Source organism: Neovison vison, chromosome 4 (assembly GCF_020171115.1).
Source record: "Neovison vison isolate M4711 chromosome 4, ASM_NN_V1, whole genome shotgun sequence".
In the NCBI taxonomy this organism is placed as follows: Eukaryota; Metazoa; Chordata; class Mammalia; order Carnivora; family Mustelidae; genus Neogale; species Neogale vison.
Window position 1 is genome coordinate 102541276 of NC_058094.1, and position 16530 is coordinate 102557805.

Below are 16530 nucleotides of genomic sequence, written 5' to 3' on the forward strand. Positions count from 1 at the left end.
ATTGCCCATGCAGCTGGCTCCCTCTCTAAAGGCTGTACACCCATCCCAATAGCTAGGTTTCCTTCCATGGGGAAGGAACAGTTATCTCTTAGGCTTCAGGTTCCCCTGTTGGCAGGGATTCCAGTAAAGGTCTGGAGACAGATGCCTGAAAACCAAAGATAGGTAGTGAGGACAGGCTGGGCCATGGACGGTCTCACATGCTGGATATGGGTCCTGCTCTCTGGGAGGCTGACACGAGGTCGGGGCTCAGGCTCTGTCAGACACAGCATTAGTGGCCAGAGCAGCCTATAAATTGGGGATCCATGAATGCTGAGCAGATTATACTCATGTGGGTTTTTTGGGCAGTCTTATGAGGCACTTCTTCTTTCTATGGGGAAGGCAGAATGCTGACTTGTGGGTCCAGAATTCCCTATCAAGAGGACTTCAGGACCAGTAAGGTGAGGATGGAATTGTAAACACAAGCTAGGGTTAAATTCAGTTCAAAGCAGGAGGCAGTTCAAATGTGCAGTGACTTATTGGAGACATCCAGCACCTGAGTAAGGACTAATGAAAGATATTTGTTCACACTCGAGGTTGTGTCTATGATGACTGACTTATGGAGAGGTGGCGTCAAGAGACCATGGAGGATTACCATGCTGAGGCTTGTGAGATGTTCCAAATAGCAAGGTTTCCTTCTACTGGACAGGTGGAGTCTGGTTTGTTTGCTCCTGGGTCCCTCATGTGGAAATTTTTGGTACCAGAGTCCTTCTGAATGGATGTCTGGAATGCACAAGTGCAATGACCATTGCAGCTGATGAACATGACAGGTTCGTATTGGTGGCTCTTGGGCCAAATATCAAGGCCTTGACTTGACATGGAATCTCTTACAAATGGGTCCCAATACTGGTTTTTTTAACCGGTAGGTCTTAGAATGTGCTGGTGGTTAAGGGGCCATGAGGGATTTTCCTACACTATGGGTTTGGCACAGGTCGAATGCACGGTTTCCTTCTGGGGAAAGGAGATGTTCTGTTGTGTGGCTCAGGGTCCACATGTTGTATCCTAACTTGGTATTCCAGAAGACGCCTCTGAGGTCAGATACCGGAAATGTAATCTAGGGTTCCTATGATGACCTAGGTGCCGTCAGGTTCGATTTTCTGACTCAAGACCATTGCCTGGATGTAGGTGATCAGGGTGTTTCAGGCTGTGCATTTGCATCCAGAGCCACTTCCAATATTGGGGTGGACTCAGGGGCCTTGGAGGTTTTTCCTAATCAGGAGGGTTTGGGGAAATGTGATGGGTATAGTTTCCTTGGGGATTGCAGGGACAGTCTGTGGTGTGACTCCAGAGACCCCATCCTGGATGGCATGTGAGCCATGGTTTTGGGAGAGAAGTCTGCAAACAAAAATTAGGGTTAGTGTTACTTGCAAGGTGGTCGCAGGCCCAATCCATAGACGTTTTGGGCAGCTAGTCACGAACTGTAATTATGGTGATTGGAAGTCGGTAGCACAGGCTTTTCTATCTGGATTGTGTGTCCAGGATGAACTTCAAATGCAGGTGTGGTTTCATGGGTCCATGGGAGACTTTTCCTCTCTAAGGATCCTGGAGGCTCCCCATAGTTTGGTTATGTTTTTGGGGAACTGAAGAGTGCTGTTTTCCATCTTAGGAGTATCCCAAAACAGTGTTTCCAGAGATGGAATCTGGGTTGGGCGCATGTAAAATCCCACCAAGGGTTGGGATTTGGGCCTGGGGAGTACCAGGCCTTCAAAGCTAGATCATGGTGGTGCAACTAAGAGAGCTGGCTTGAAAGCATGCTCAGTCTGAGGGTCTACATGCCTATTTGTGCCCAGGGCGGCCACCATGAGTAGGCGTGTTCTCACTGGCCATGCATGTGGCTCCTACTCTGAGGGTTGGAAAACTATCCCAAAAGCCGCGTTTCCTGCCTTGGGCAAATAGGAGTTCTCTATTGTGCTCAAGTTTTCCCCATTGGCAGGGATTCCAGCACAGGTCTGGGTACAGATGCCTGAATACCAAGGATGGGTAGAGAGGACAGACGTTGGCCATGGCCAGTCTTACATGCTGGACATGGGCCTGACTCTCTTTGTGGCTGAAATGAGGTCGGGCCTCAGGCTCTGTCAGACACAGCACTAGTGGCCAGTGAACCTATAATCGGGGTTCCCTCGAGGGCCGAGCAGACAGATCCTCGTGTGGAATTTCCTGGCAGTCTCTCAGGCACTTCTTCTTTCTATGGGGAAGGCATAATGCTGTCTTTTGGCTCCAGAATTCTCTGTCAAGAGGGCAGGTTGAAGAGTAGGGTGACAGTGGAATTGTAAACCGAAGACACTGTTTAATTTAGTGCCAGGGCGAATACATTTCTAATGTGTATCATCGTATTCGAGATATCCAGCACGTGAGAAAGGGCTGATATCACATGTTTGTTCACACTGGAGTTTTTCTCTATGATGAGCAACAAATGGAAAGGTGGCGTAAAGATGCCCTGGAGGATTTCCCACACTGAGGCTTGTGAGATGCTCCAAACAGCAAGGTTTCCCTCTACTGGACAGGTGGAGTCTGATTTGATTGCTCCGGGTTCCCCCATTTGGAAAGACTGGGTAGCAGAGCTCTCCCGCATGGATGCATGGAAAGCATATCTCCATGGACCTTTCAGCTGAGGAGCATGGCAGGTTCATTCTGGTGGCTCTGTGACAAAGTAGCAAGACCTTGAGCTGACATGGAATCTCTAACAAAGGGATCACCATGCTGGTTTGTTACAAGGGAGATCTTAGAATGTGTTGGTGGCTAAGGTGCCATGCATGATTCTCCTACCCTGAGGGTTTGACACACGTCCAAGATCACGGTTTCCTTGTAGGGACAGGAGTTTTTCTGTTGTGAGGCTCAGTGACCATATGTTGTATTATAAGATGTTATTCCAGAACAGGCCTCTGAGGACAGATGCCTGAAAACCTAATTGGAGTTCTAATGCGGTACTAGGGGCGTGTCAGATTCAATCTTCAGACTCAGAACCATTGACTTGGATGTCTGTCTGGATGTAGGGAATCAGGGTGTTTCAGACTGCACATTCACATCCAGAGCAGCCTCCAATATTGGGGTGGGCTCAGGGGAATTACAGATTTCTCCTAATCTGGAGGTTTTGGGCAACTGTGACTGCCAAAGTTTCTTTGGGGATGGAGACACAGTCCTGTGGTGTGGCTACAGAGACCATATCTTGGAAGGCATGTGAGCCAAGGTTTTGAGAGAGAAGTTTGATAACCAAACTTGGGTTAGGTTTAGTGGCGATGTGATCGCAATCCCAGTGCATAGACCTGGACCACAGATTGTCAGGAATTGTAATTAGGGTGACTCAAGACGGTAGCACAGGCTTTTATATCTGGATTGTGTGTCCACAGTGACCTCAGAATACAGGTGTTTTCTCATGAATATGTGAGAGATTTTTCCTCTCAAAGGATCCTGGCAGTTCCCAATAGTTTGGTGGCTTTTTCGGGGAAGGGAAGAGTGCTGATTTCCATCTTAGGGGTGGCCCGAAGCAGGGATTCTAGAGACAGGCTCTGTGTCTGGGCACCTGGATAATCCAACCAAGGGTTAGGATTTGGGCCTAGTGGCGCCCCAGGCCTGCATTGCGGTATCCTGGTGGAGTAACTGAGAGGGCTTGTTTGAAAGCATGCTCAGGCTGAGTGTCACAGTGTGCCCAGGGTGGATCTCAGGAGTGGGCATGGTCTCATTGGCCATTCAGCTGGCTCCCACTTTGAGGGTTGGACACCCATGCCAACAGCCAGGTTTCCTGCCTTGGAGAAGGAGGAGTTCGCCATTGTGCTTCAGGTACCCCCATTGGCAGGGATTCCAACAAAGTTCTGGTAAAAGATGACTGAATACCAAGGATGGGTAGAGATGATGTCCTTGGGCCATGGATGGTCTTACATGCTGGATTCGGGCTGCGCTCTCTGGAAGACTGACATTAGGTCAGGGTTCAGGCTCTGTACACAGCACTAGTGTCCAGGGCAGTCTATAAATCAGGGTTCCCTCAAGGTAGGAGTAGATTGATCCTCATGTAGAGTTCCTGGGAAGGCTCACCAGGCACTTCTTCTTTTTATGGGGAAGTCAGAATGCTGTGTTGTGGCTCCAGAATTCCCTATCAAGTGGGCTTGGAGACCAGTAGGGTGAGGATGGAATTGTAAACACAAGCAACAGTTCAATTCAGTTCCAGGCGGAAGGCAGTTCCAATGGGCTGCTTCTTTTGTGACATATCCAGCATGTCATATGTTTGCTCACACTGGAGTTTGTGTCTATGATGACCGACAAATGGAGAGCTGGCATCCCGAGGCCATGGAGGATTTCCCGTGCTGAGGCTTGTGAGATGCTCGAAACAGCAAGGTTTCTTTCTACTGGAGAGTTGGAGTTTGGTGTGTTAGCTCCAGTGTCCCCCATATGGAAATTTGGGGCAACAGAATTCTCCCGCATGGATGCCCGGGAAGCATATCTCAATGGACCCTGCAGCTAAGGAACATGGCAGTTTCGTTCTGGTGGCTTTGGGGTGAAGTACCAAGGACTTGAGTTGACATGGAATTTCTTGCACAGAGGTTACAATGCTGGTTTGTTACGAGGAAGATCTTAGACTTTCCTGGCGGCTAATGTGCCATTCAGGAGTCTCCTACCTTGAGGGTTTGACACAGGTCCAAGAGCACGTTTTCCTTCTGGGGACAGGAGTTTTTCTGCTGTGTAGCTTAGGGACCACATATTGTATCATAAGTTGGTATTCCAAAACAGGCTTCTAAGGAGAGATGCATGAAAACCTAATTGAGGTTCCAATGAGGTCCTAAGGGCATGTGTGTTTCAATCTTCAGACTCCGGACCATTGACATGATTGTCTGCCTAGATGTAGGGACTAAGGGTGTTTCTGACTGCGCATTTGCGTCTAGAGCAGCCTCCAATATTTGGGTGGGCTCAGGGGCCTTGCAGGTTTTTCTAATCTGGAGGGTTTGGGCAAGTGGGTTGGGCAAAGTTTCCTTGGGTATGGCAGGCACAGTCCTGTGGTGTGGCTCCAGAGACACCGTCCTGGAGGGAATGTGATCCATGGTTTGAGAGAGAAGTCTGCAAACACAAACTAGGGTTAGGATTAGTGGCGAAGTGATCATAGGCCCAGTGGGTAGACCTGGAAGGCAGTTCATCAGGAGCTGTAATTAGGGTTATGCGAGGCAGGAGCACAAGCTTTTATATATGGACTTTTGTCCCAAATTGCCTCGGAATGCAGATGTTGTCTCATGGGTACATGGGAGATTTTTCCTCTCTTAGGATCCTAGCGGCTCCAAATAATTTGGTGGTGTTTTGGGGAAGTGAATAGTGCTGTTTTCCATCTTAAGGATGACCCAAATCAGGGATTCCAGAGACAGGCGCTGGGTCTGGGCCCCTGGAATATCACAACAAGGGTTAGTATTTGGGACTAGGGGCATACCAGGCCTTCAGTGCAGGTTCCTGGTGGTGCAACTGAGAGGACTTGTTTGAAAGCATGCTCAGGCTGAGGGTCACAATGCCTCTTTGTGCCCGGCGCACTTCCCATGAGTGACCGTGGCCTCATGGGCCACTCAGCTAGTTCCCACTCTGAGGGTTGAACAATCATCCCAACAGCCAGGTTTTCTACCATCGAGAAGGAGGAGTACTCCTGGGCTTCAGTTTCCCCCATATGCAGGGATTTGAGCTATGGTCTGGGGAGAGATGCCTGAATATCCACGTTGAGCAGATGTGACGGCTTCTGGCCGTCAGGCTTTGGGCCAACAGGTCCCATCTGCAGAATATGGGACACCCTGTCTGCGTGGCTGAATGGAGGTCGTGGCTCAGGCTGTGTCAGACAGAGCTTGAGTGCCCACGGTATCCTATCATATTAGTGTTCCGTTAAGGGTCATGCAGGTGGATCCTCATGTGGGTTTTCTTGGCAGACTCACCAGGCACTTCTTTCTGTGGGACAGGCAGAATGCTGCATCGTGGCTCCAGAACTCCCTACCAAGAGGCTTTGGGGACCAGGAGGGTGAGGATGGACTGGTAAACACAAACTACAGTTCAATCCAGTGCCAATCAGAAGGCTGATTGGGTCTATCCAGCACCTGAATAATGGCAGATTTCAGAAGTTTGCTCACACTGTAGTTTGAGTCTATGATGACTGACAAATGGAGGGGTGGCACAAGAGGCCATGGAGGATTTCCCATGCTGTAACTTGTGAGATGCTTCAAAGAGCAAGGTTTCCTTTTACTAGACAGGGGGATTTTGGGTTGTTTGCTCCAGGGTCCCCCATGTGGAAAGTTTGGTAGCAGAGCTCTCTCGTGTTGATGCCTAGAAAGCACACCTCCATGGTCCATTGCAGCTGAGGAAATGGCAGGTTCCATCTGGTGGCTTTGGGGCTAAGTTCCAAGCAGCCTGAGTTGACATGGAGTTTCATGCTGTTGGATCACAATGCTGGTTGAGATCCATAGAGAAGTTAGAATGTTGGTGTGGTCAGAGGGCCATGCAGGATTCTCCTACACTGTGACTTGGACACAGCTACCAAAAGCAAGGTATACTTCTGGGGACAGGAGGGGTTCTCTAGTGTGGCTCAGGGACCACAAGTTCGAATATAAGTTGGTATTGGGTAACAGGCCCCTGGGGATAGGAACTTGAAAATATAAGCTCTGGTATCAATGAAGTCCTAGAGGCATGTCAGGTTCAGTCTGCTGACTCAGGGCCTTTGACTTGGATGTCTGCCTGGAGGCAGGGTCTATTGTGTTTCAGAATGCGCATTTGAATCCAGAACATTCTTCAAAATGGAGGTGTGCTCAGGGGCTTTGTACTTTGCTCCTAATCTTTAGGGTTTTGGCAACAGTGAGGATAGAGTTTCCTTTGGCAAGGTAGGCACAGTTGTCCGGTGTGGCTCCAGAGGCCCCGTCCTGAGGGCATGTGGGCCAGGGCTTTGGGGACAGAAATATGAAAAAGCAAACTAGGGTTAGGGCGAGAGCCGAGGTGAACACAGGCTCGATCTGCAGGCCCTGAGGGTAGTTCATAGTGTACTGAAATTAAGGTGTCATAGAGGTGGTAGCACCGGCTTTTCTATCTGGATTGTGTGTCCAGGACGGTCACAAAATGTAGTAGTGGTTCATGGTGCCATGGGAGATTCCTCATCTCTGGGGATTCTGCCCAGCTCCCAAGAGTTTGGTGTCTCTGGGGGAAGGGAAGACTGCTGTTTTCAGTCTCAGTGGACACTCACAAGACACATTCCAGAGAGAGATTCTTGTTCTGGGAACCTGGAAAACATGAATGAAAGTGAGGATTTGGACCTAGGAACCTGGCAGGCCCACTCTGCAGGCTCCTGGTCCGGCTACCGAGGGAGTTTGTTTGAAAGTAGGCTAACGCTGAGAGTCACAATGCCTCTTTGTGCCCAAGGAGGCTTCCATGAGTGGCTGCGCTCTCATGGGCCATGTAGCTGGATTCCACTCTGAGGGTTGGACACCCATCTCAACAGCCAGGTTTCCTGCCATCGAGAATGAGGAGTACTCTTGCTTAAGCTTCCCCTATAGGCAGGGAATTTGAGCTACGGTCTGGGGAGAGATACCTGAATACCCAGGTTGAGTAGAGATGGCGGCTTCGGGCCACGGCATTTCCCACCTGCAAAATACAGGGACAGCTGTCTGCATGGCTGTCTGGAGGTTGTGGTTCAGGATGTGTCAGACTTAGCCCGAGTTCCCATTGCAGCCTATGATAATACTGTGCTGTCGAGGGCCATGCAGGTGGATTCTCATGTGTGCTTTCTGGGCAGAATCATCAGTCAGGACTTCTTTCTGTGTGGTAGGCAGAATGCTTCATTGTGGCTCCAGAATTCCCTATTAAGTGGGTTTGTGGAACAGGAGGTTCAGGATAGAATTGTAAACACAAGCTATGGTTAAATTCAGTGCCAAGCCATAGGCAGCTCCAGTGTTAATTGGCTGATTTGAGATATCCAGCACCTGACTAATGGAGGATATCAGATGCTTGTTCACACTGGAGTTTGTGTCTATGATGACTGAAAAATGGTGGGGTGGCATCCCGATGTCATGGAGGTTTTCCCACGCCGGGGCTTGTGAGATGCTCCAAAAAGCAAGGTTTCCTTCTATTGCACAGTCTGGTTTCTTTGCTCTAGGGTACCCCATATGGAAAGTATGGGTAGCAGAGCAATCTTGTATTGATGCTAGGAAAACACAACTCCACTGATCTTTGCAGCTGAGAAACATGGCAGGTTCGATCTGGTGCCTCTGGGGTGAAGTTCCAAGAGGCCTGAGTTGACATGGAGTTTCATGCTGGTGGATCACAGTGCTGGTTTACATCCAGGGAGACGTTAGAATGTTGAGGTGGTCAGAGGCCCATGCAGGATTCTCCTACACTGAGTCTTGGACACAGCTACCAAAAGCAACTTATCCTTCTGGGGACAGGAGAGGTTCTGTTGCATTGCTCAGGTACCACAAGTTGAAATATAAGTTGGTATTGGAGAACAGGTCTCTGGCGACAGGCACCTGAAAACCTAAGCTCGGGTATAGAAGAAGTCCCAGAGGCATGTCAGGTTCAATCTCCTGACTCTGGGCCTTTGACGTGGATGTCTACCTGGAGGCAGGTCCTCATTGTGTGTCAGAATGTGCATTTGGGTCCAGAAATTTCCTTTGAATTGAGGGGGGCTCAGGGGCTTTGTACTTTGCTCCTAATCTTCAGGGTTTTGGCAACAGTGAATAGCAGAGTTTCCTTTGGGAATGTACTCACACTTGTCCGTGGCTCCAGAGACCCCATCCTGGAGGGCATGTGGGCCTTGGCTTTGGGGACAGAAATCTGGAAACGCGAACTAGGGTTAATGTGAGGGCTGAGGTGATCACAGGCCCGATCTGCAGGCCCTGAGGGAAGCTCATAGTGTTGAAATTAGGGAGTCATGGAGGTGGTAGCACAGTCTTTACTGTCTGGATAGTGTGTCCAGGCTGATTGAAAAATGTATGGGAGTCTTCATGGGGCCATGGGAGATTCTTTGTCTCTGGGGATTGTAACCAGCTCCCAAGAATTTGGTGTCTCTGTGGGAAGTGAAGATTGTTGTTTTCCGTCTCAGGTGACTGCCAAAAGAGGGATTCCAGAGACAGTTTCTGGATCTGGGCGCATGGAAAACATGAACGAGTGGAAGGCTTTGGCCCTAGGTACCTGGCAGGCCTGCTCTGCAGACTCCTGGCTCAGATACCAAGGGGGTTTGTTTGAAAGCAGACTCACACTGAGGGTCACAATGCCTGTTTGTGCCCGGGGCAGCTCCCATGAGTGACCATGGACCCATGAGCCCTGCAGCTGGTTCCCACTCTGAGGGTTGGATACCCATCTCAACAGCCAGGATTCCTGCCATTGGGAAGGAAGAGTACTCCTGTGCTACAATTTCCCCATAGGCAGGGATTTGAGGTATGGTCTGGGGAGAGATGCCTGAATAACCAAGTTGAGTAAATTTGATGGCTTCAGGCCACAGCAGGTCCCACCTGCAGTATATGAGGTCCACTGTATGTGTGGCTGACTGAAGGTCATAGCTCAGGCTGTGTCAGACAGAGCCTGAGTACCCATGGTGGCCTAAGATATTAGTGTCCCATCGAGGGCCAGGCTGGTGGTCCTAATGTGGGGTTTCTGGGAAGACTCACAAGGCACTTCTTATTTCTGTGGGGCAGGCAGAATGCTGCTTTGTGACTCAAGAATTCCCTATCAAGAGGGCGTGGGCAAAAGGAGGGTGAGAATGGAATTGTAAACACAAGCTAAGGTTAAATGCAGTGACAAGCAGAAGCCAGTTCTAGTGTGCAGCAGCTTATACGAGATATCCTGCACCTGAGTAAGGGTGGATATCAGATGTTTGCTCACACTGGAGTTTGTGTCCATGATGAAGGGTGTTGTCACGAGGCCATGGAGGATTTCCCACGCTGTAACTTGTGAGATGCTCCAAACAGCAATGTTTCCTTCTATTGGAGAGGTGGTGTCTGGTTTGTTTGCTACAGGGTCCACATTATGGAAAGTTTGTGTAGCAGAACTCTCCCTCATGGATACCTGAAAGCACATCTCCATTGACCATTGCAGTTGAGGAACATGGCAGGTTTGATCTGGTGCCCCTGAGGCGAATTTCCAAGAGGCCTGTGTTGACCTGGAGTTATATGCTGTTTGGTCACAATGCTGGTTGTTATCCATGGAGATGTTACAATGTTGGGGTTGTCACAGGGCCATGCAGGATTCTCCTGCACTGAGTCTTGGACACAGCTACCAAGAGCAAGGTATCCTTCTGGGGACAGGAGGGGTTCTCTGATATGGCTGAGGGACCACATGTTGAATATAAGTTGGTATTGGAGAACAGGCCTCTGGGTATAGGAGCCTGAAAACCTAAGCTAGGGTACTTATGAAGTCCTAGAGGCATATCAGGTTCAATCTTCTGACTCAGGGTCTTTTACTTTAATGTCTGTCTGGAGGCAGTTCCTCGTTGTGTATCAGAATATGAACTTGGATCCAGAGTGTTCTTTGAAATTGAGCTGGGCTCAGGTGTTTTTTTTTTTTTTTTTACTTTGCTCCTAAGATTCATGGTTTTGGCAAACGTGAAGGGCAGAGTTTTCTTCGGGAGAGTAAGCACACTCATCCTGTGTGGCACCAGAGGCCCCATCCTGGAAGGCATGTGGGCTAGGGCTTTGGGGACAGAAATCTGCAAATGCAAACTATGGTTAGGGTGAGGGCCGGTGTGATCACAGGCCAAATCTGCAGGCTGTGAATGCACCTCATAGTGGACTGAAATTAAGGTGTCATGGAGGCTGTAGCACTGGCTATTCTGTCTGGACTGTGTGTCTAAGACAGTCACAAAATGTAGGGGATTCTTCATGGGGCCATGGGAGATTCTGTGACTCTGGGGATTCTGCCCAGCTCCCTAGAGTTTGGTGTGTCTGGGGGAAGGGAAGGCTGCTGTTTCCCATCTCACAGGTCCCCCAAAAGAGGGATTCCAGAGACAGGTTCTGGGACTGGGCGTCTGGAAAACATCGAGGGTTAGGATTTGGCCCTAGTGAGTTGGCAGGCCTGCCCTGTGTGTTTCTAGTCCAGCTACGAAGGCGATTTGTTTGAAAAAAGGCTCACACTGAGGGTCACAATGACTGTTTGTGCCCACGGCGTCTCCCATGAGTGACCATGGTCTCAGGGCCCATGCAGCTGGTTCCCACTCTGAGGGTTGGACACCCATTTCACAGACCAGATTTCCTGCCATCGGGAAGGAGGAGAACACTTGTGCCTCAAGTACCCCATAGGAAGAAATTTGAGCTAAGTTCTGGGGACAGATATCTGAATAACAAGGGTGAGCAGAGATGACAGCTTCGGGCCAAGGCATTTCCCACCTGTATTTTATGGGGCCCTATGTCTAGGTGGTTGACTGGAGGTCGTGGATAAGGCTATGTCAGACAGAACTTTAGTGCCCATGGTGGTCTATGATATTACAGCGTTGTTGAGGCCATGCAGGTGGATCCTCATGTAGGTGATCTGGACAGACTCACCAGACACTTTTTTTTTCCTATGGGGCAGGTAAAATGCTACATTGTGCCCCTAGAATTCCCTATTAAGAGGGCTTGGGGACCAGGAGGGTGAGGATGGAATTGTAAACACAAGCTATGGTTAAATTCAGTGCCAAGCAGAAGGCAGTTCCAGTGTGCAGCATCTGATTCGAGAGATCCAGCACCTGAGTCAGGGCGGTTGTCCAATGGTTGCTCACACTGGAGTTTGTGTCTATGATGACCGACAAATGGTGGTGTGGCTCCAAAGACGAGATCCTGGAAGCCATGTGAGCCATGGTTTGAGAGAGACGTCTGCAAAGGAAAAAATGGGTTAGAGTTAGTGTCGAGGAGATCACATGCCCAATGCGTAGACCTGGAGAACAGCTTGTCAGGAACTGTAAAGAGGGTGACATGGATGCAGTAGCACAGGCTATTATATCTGGATTGTGTGTCCCGGATAGCCTCGGAATGCAGATGTTGTCTCATGAATACATGGGAGATTTTTCCTCTCTAAGGATTCCAGCGGCTCCCAATAGTTTGGTGGCCTTTTTGAAGAAGGGAATAGGGCTGTTTTTCATATATGGGTGCCTCAAAACAGGGATTCCAGAGATGGTCTCTGGGTCTGGGTGTCTGGAATATCCCACCAAGTGTTATTATTTGGGACTAGGGGAGTACCAGGCCTGCACTGCAGTATCCTGGTGGTGCAACTGAGAGGGCTTGTTTAAATGCATGCTCAGGCTTAGGGGCACAATGCCTGTTTGTGCCCAGGGTGGACCCAGGCTACAGCCTCCATGACACCTTAATTTCAGTCCACTATGAGGTGCATTCACAGCCTGACCGTGGTCTTATGGTCCATGCAGCTGGTTCCCACTCTGAGGGTTGGACACCCATCTCAACAGCCAGTTTTCCTGCCCTTGGGAATGAGGAGTACTCTTGTGCTTCATGTTCCCCCATAGGCAGGGATTTGAGCTACAGTCAGGGTAAGATACCTGAATACCCATGTTGGGTAGAGATGATGGATTTGGGCCATGGCAGGTCCCACCTGCAGGATATGGGGCCCACTGTCTGCATGGCCATCTGGAGGTCATGGCTCAGGCTGTGTCAGACATAGCCTCAGTGCCATTTGCCGCCTATGATATTAAGGTGCTGTCAAGGGCCAGGCAGGTGGATCCTCATGTGGAGTTTCAGGTAGACTCAACAGGCAGAATGCTGCATTGTGGCTCCAAAGTTCCCTATCAAGAGGGTTTGGGGCAAAGAGGGTGAAGAAGGAATTGTAAACACAGTCTACGGTTCAATTCAGTGCCAAGCAGAAGGCAGTTCCAGTGTGCAGCGGCTGATGCGAGGTATCCAGGACCTGAGTAAGGGCGGATGTCAGATGCTTGCTCACACTGGAGTTTGTGTATATGATGACCGCCAAATGGAGGGGTGGCGTCACAAGGCCATGGAGGATTTCCCACCGTGCGACTTTTGAGATGGTCCGAATAGCAAGGTTTCATTCTACTGGCTAGGGGGAGTCCGGTTTGTTTGCTCCAGTGTCCCCCATATGGAAAGTTTGGGTGTCGAGCTCTCCCGCATGGGTGCCTGAAAAGCACAACTCCATTGACCACTGCAGCCAAGGAACATGGCAGGTTCGATCTGGTGGCTCTGAGACGAAGTTCCAAGCAGCCTGAGTTGACACGGAGATTCATGCTGTTGGATCACAATGCTGGTTTGTATCCAGAGAGATGTTAGAATGTTGGAGTGGTCAGAGGCCATGCAGGATTCTCCTACACTGAGACTTGGACACAGCTACCAAGAGCAATTTATACTTCTGGGGACAGCAGGGGTTCTGTTATGTGGCTCAAGGACCACATGTTGGAGTATCAGTCGGTATTAGAGAATAGGCCTCTGGGGAATGGCGTCTAATCATCTAAACTAGGGTATCAATGAAGTCCTATAGTCATGGCAGGTTCAAACTTCTGACTCAGGGTCTTTGACTTGGATGTCTGCCTGAAGACAGGGTCTCATTGTGTGTCAGAATTCATATTTGGGTCCAGAGCCTTCTTCGAGATTGAGGTGGGCTCAGGGGATTTTTACTTTGCTCCTAATCTTCAGGGTTTGGGCAACCATGAAGGGCAGAGTTTCCTTTGGGAGCATAGGGACAGTCATCTGGTGTGGCACCAGAGGTCCCATCCTGAAGGGCATGTGGGCCAGTGCTTTGGGGAGAGAAATCTTCTTAAGCAAACTAGGTTTAGAGTGAGGACCAAGGTGATCACAGGCCCGATGTGCAGGCCCTGAGGGCAGCTCATAGTGTTTTGAAATTAAGGTGTCATGGAGGTGGGAGCGCAGGCTTTTCTGTCTGGTGTGTGTCCAGGATGATCACAAAAGGTAGGGGTGGTTTCATGAGGCCATGGGAAATTCTTCGTCTCTGGGGATTCTGCTCAGCTCCCAAGTGTTTGGTGTCTCTGGGGGAAGGGAAGACTGTTGTTTTCCTTCTCAGAGGACACCCAAAGAGGGATTCCCGAGAGAGGTTCTGGGTCTGGGCGCCTGGAAACAGGAACGAGGGTGAGGAAATGGTCTTAGGGACTTGGCAGTCCCACTCTGTGTGCTCTTGATCCAGCTACCGAGGGGTTTTGTTTGAAAGCAAGCTCACGCTGAGGATCACAATGCCTGTTTGTATCCAGGGAGTCTTCCATGTGTCACTGTGGTATCATGGGCCATGCAGTTGGTTCCCACTCAGAGGGTTGGGAAGGAGGACTACTCTTTTGTGTCAGGTTCCCCCATAGGCATGGATTTGAGCTATGGTTTGGGACAGAGGTCTGAATATCCAGGTTGAGTAGAGATGTTGGTTTTGAGCCACAGGAAGTCACACCTGCAGGAAATGGGGCCTACTGTCAGGGTGGCTGACTGGAAGTCGTGACTCAGGCTATATCAGGCAGAGCCTTGGTGCCCATGGAACCCTATGATATTATGTGTCATCGAGGGCCATACAGGTAGATCTTCATGTGGGTTTTCTGGGCAAAATCACTAGGCAATTCTTTTGATGGAGCAGGTGGAATGATGCATTATGTCTCCAGAATTCCCTATTAAGAGGGCTTTTGGACCAGGAGCATGAGGATGGAATTGTAAACACAAGCTACTGTTAAATTCAGTTCCAATTGGAAGGCAGTTCCATTGTGCAGCAACTGATTCAAGTTAGCCAGCACCCGAGTAAGGGCGGATGTCAGATGTCTGTTCACACTGGAGTTTGTGTCTATGATGATGGACAAATGGTGGGGTGGCGTCTCGAGGCCATGGGGGATTTCCCACTCTGTGTCTTGTGAGATGCTCCAAAGAGCGAGGTTTCCTTCTACTGGACAGTGGAAGTCTGGTTTGTTTGCTCCAGTGTCCCCCATATGGAAAGTTTGGGTAGCAGAGCTCTCCCACATAGAAGCCTGGAAAGCACACCTCCATTGAACATTGCAGCTCAGGAACATGGCAGGTTCTATCTGGTGGCTATGGGACAAAGTTTTAAGGGGGCGGAGTTGACATGGAGTTTAATGATATTGAATCATAATGCTGGTTTGTATCCAAGGAGACATTAGAATGTTGGGGTGGTCAAGGCCCCATGCAGGATTCGCCTACATTGAGTCTTGGACACAGCTACCAAGAGCAACGTATCCTTCTAGGGACAGCAGGGGTTCTGTTGTGTAGCTCAAGGACCACATTTTTGAATATGAGATGGTATTAAAGAACAGGCCTCTGGGGACAAGTACCCAAAAATCTAAACTAGGGTATCGATGAAGTCCTATAGCCATGGCATGTTCAAACTTCTGATTCAGGGTCTTTGACTTGGATGTCTACCTGGAGACAGGTGCTCATTATGTGTCAGAATGTACACCTGGTGTAGAGAAATGCAACTGATTTCTGTGCATTGATATTATATCCTGACACTTTACAGAATTCCTGTATAAATTCTAGCAGTTTTGGAGTGGAGTCTTTTGGGTTTTCCACATAGAGTATCATATCATCTGCGAAGAGTGATAATTTGACTTCTTCTTTGCCGATTTGGATGCCTTTAATTTCCTATTGTTGTCTGATTGCTGAGGCTAGGACTTCTAGTACTATGCACCAACAACAAGACAGAAGAAAGAGAAATTAAGGAGTCAATCCCATTTACAATTGCACCCCAAACCATAAGATACCTAGGAAAAAACCTAACCAAAGAGGCTAAGAATCTATACTCAGAAAACTATAAAGTACTCATGAAAGAAATTGAGGAAGACACAAAGAAATGGAAAAATGTTCCATGCTCCTGGATTGGAAGAATAAATATTGTGAAAATGTCTATGCTACCTAAAGCAATCTACACATTTAATGCAATTCCTTTCAAAGTACCATCCATCTTCTTCAAAGAAATGGAACAAATAATTTTAAAATTTATATGGAACCAGAAAAGACCTCGAATACCCAAAGGGATATTGAAAAAGAAAGCCAAAGTTGGTGGCATCACAATTCCGGACTTCAAGCTTTATTACAAAGCTGTCATCATCAAGACAGCATGGTACTGGCACAAAAACAGACACATAGACCAATGGAACAGACTAGAGAGCCCAGAAATAGACCCTCAACTCTATGGTCAACTAATCTTCGACAAAGCAGGAAAGAATGTCCAATGGAAAAAAGACAGCCTCTTCAATAAATGGTGTTGGGAAAATTGGACAGCCACGTGCAGAAAAATGAAATTGGACCATTTCCTTACACCACACACAAAAATAGATTCAAAATGGATTAAGGACCTCAATGTGTGAAAGGAATCCATCAAAATCCTTGAGGAGAACACAGGCAGCAACCTCTTCGACCTCAGCCGCAGCCACATCTTCCTAGGAACATCGCCAAAGGCAAGGGAAGTAAAGGCAAAAATGAACTTTTGGGATTTCATCAAAATCAAAAGCTTTTGCACAGCAAAGGAAACAGTTAACAAAACCAAAAGACAACTGACAGAATGGGAGAAGATATTTGCAAACGACATATCAGATAAAGGACTAGTGTCCAAAATCTATAA